We start from the raw sequence: 313 nt of genomic DNA, 5'->3' as shown, positions 1-313 counted from the left end.
GGCATGTGATTAGGCCTCTCGCCGATCGTCGCCGTTCGCCCGCCCGCACGCGCGCCCAGGCTGCGGCGGCGCTCGTGTGTGACGCCCGCGAAGCCACACCGCATTAGCATCCATTTACATCCTATCATTGAAGGAGGGGGGGGGGAGAAAGGAGGGGGACGGGAGGAAGGAGAGGGAGGGGAAGGCGCGGAAGGAAAGAGTGGGAGGGGAAGACGCAGAAGGAGAGAGAGGGACGGGATGACGAGAAATGGGGAGGGGAGAGAGAAGACAAGGAAAGTGAGAAAAGGGGTGAGCCTTGAGAGGGGAAGGTGAG

General features: G+C 62.6%; 1 protein-coding gene across 1 annotated transcript in view; it reads right to left on the bottom strand.

Annotated features, from left to right (window-relative positions):
• LOC119588924 (ETS domain-containing protein Elk-4-like) overlaps window positions 1-313 on the bottom strand; it is a gene marked incomplete at its 5' end in the record, with an annotated part of 45690 nt that overhangs the window by 44993 nt on the left and 384 nt on the right.

This window comes from Penaeus monodon, chromosome 24 (assembly GCF_015228065.2).
Source record: "Penaeus monodon isolate SGIC_2016 chromosome 24, NSTDA_Pmon_1, whole genome shotgun sequence".
Classification (NCBI taxonomy): domain Eukaryota; kingdom Metazoa; phylum Arthropoda; class Malacostraca; order Decapoda; family Penaeidae; genus Penaeus; species Penaeus monodon.
Note: the sequence above shows the minus strand (reverse complement) of the source record. Positions and strands in the feature narration are given on the sequence as shown.